Source organism: Austrofundulus limnaeus, unplaced genomic scaffold, assembly GCF_001266775.1.
Source record: "Austrofundulus limnaeus strain Quisiro unplaced genomic scaffold, Austrofundulus_limnaeus-1.0 Scaffold42, whole genome shotgun sequence".
In the NCBI taxonomy this organism is placed as follows: domain Eukaryota; kingdom Metazoa; phylum Chordata; class Actinopteri; order Cyprinodontiformes; family Rivulidae; genus Austrofundulus; species Austrofundulus limnaeus.
Window position 1 is genome coordinate 2,250,529 of NW_013952444.1, and position 1,121 is coordinate 2,251,649.

A 1,121-nucleotide genomic window follows, 5' to 3' on the forward strand; every position below is an offset into this window, starting at 1 on the left:
TACACTTAAATGAGTCAAAGCTGAAAGCAGCTGAAACTTCAAATTCGTGTTGTGTTGGAAACAACAAACAAAAACAAAACAAGCTGTTGTTCCCTGACTGAAGCTGCAGCTGAAATCATCTGATGCCCTTCGTAAAGCTAGAACTGTATATTATTCATCTTTTAATAGAAGATAATAAAAATAATCCCAGGTTTCTGTTCAGTACTGTATCTAGACCAATGAAAAGTCCTATCTCTGTTGAGCCATGTATCCCTATAACGTTAAGTAGTGATGACTTCATGAGATTCTTTATAGGTAAAATAATTTTAATAAGGAACAAAATTCCTGCCATACTTCCTGCTACTGTCTCTGATTCTTTGTCAGATGAGGCAGCTTTAGTGTCACTAGAACCTGATTTATGTCTGGACAGGTTTTGTCCTGTTGAGCTCTGAATTATCTAAAATGATAGCTTCATACAAACCATCAACATGTCTGCTAGATCCCATCCCAACCAGACTGTTCAAAGAAGCATTTCCCTTAATTAATATCTATGTTTTAGATGTACTTAATTTATCTTTAATGATTGGTTGTGTGTCAAAGAGCTTTAAGGTTGCTGTAATTAAACCTTTACTCACGAAACCTGATCTTGATTCAGGAGTTCTGGCTGACTATAGACCTATTTCTAATCTCCCATTCATCTCAAAAATTCTTGAGAAAATGGTTGCAAATCAACTGTGAACATCTGGATAGAAATAATCTATATGAGGAGTTTCAGTCAGGGTTTAGAGCTCATCATAGCACAGAAACAGGACTGGTGAAAGTTACTGACATTCTCATGGCCTCAGACAGTGGACTTGTGTCCATTCTTGTCCTGTTAGATCTCAGAGCTGCATTTGATATGGATGTCTGTGGGAGGAACCCCGCATGTCCCGCCTACTGAGTTTGATGGCTGGGTTTGACAGTTTTAAATAATTCATGACAACAGCGCTCCCTGGAACATGAAATAATAATTTATATATTTTTAAATGGAAAATTTTGTTAAAAAGATGTTTAATTACATAAATTCATAGTTAAAAGTGCATATTAATTTATTTAAAGACAAATTTAATTATTTAATTGCATATTTCATAATTTAAATATTT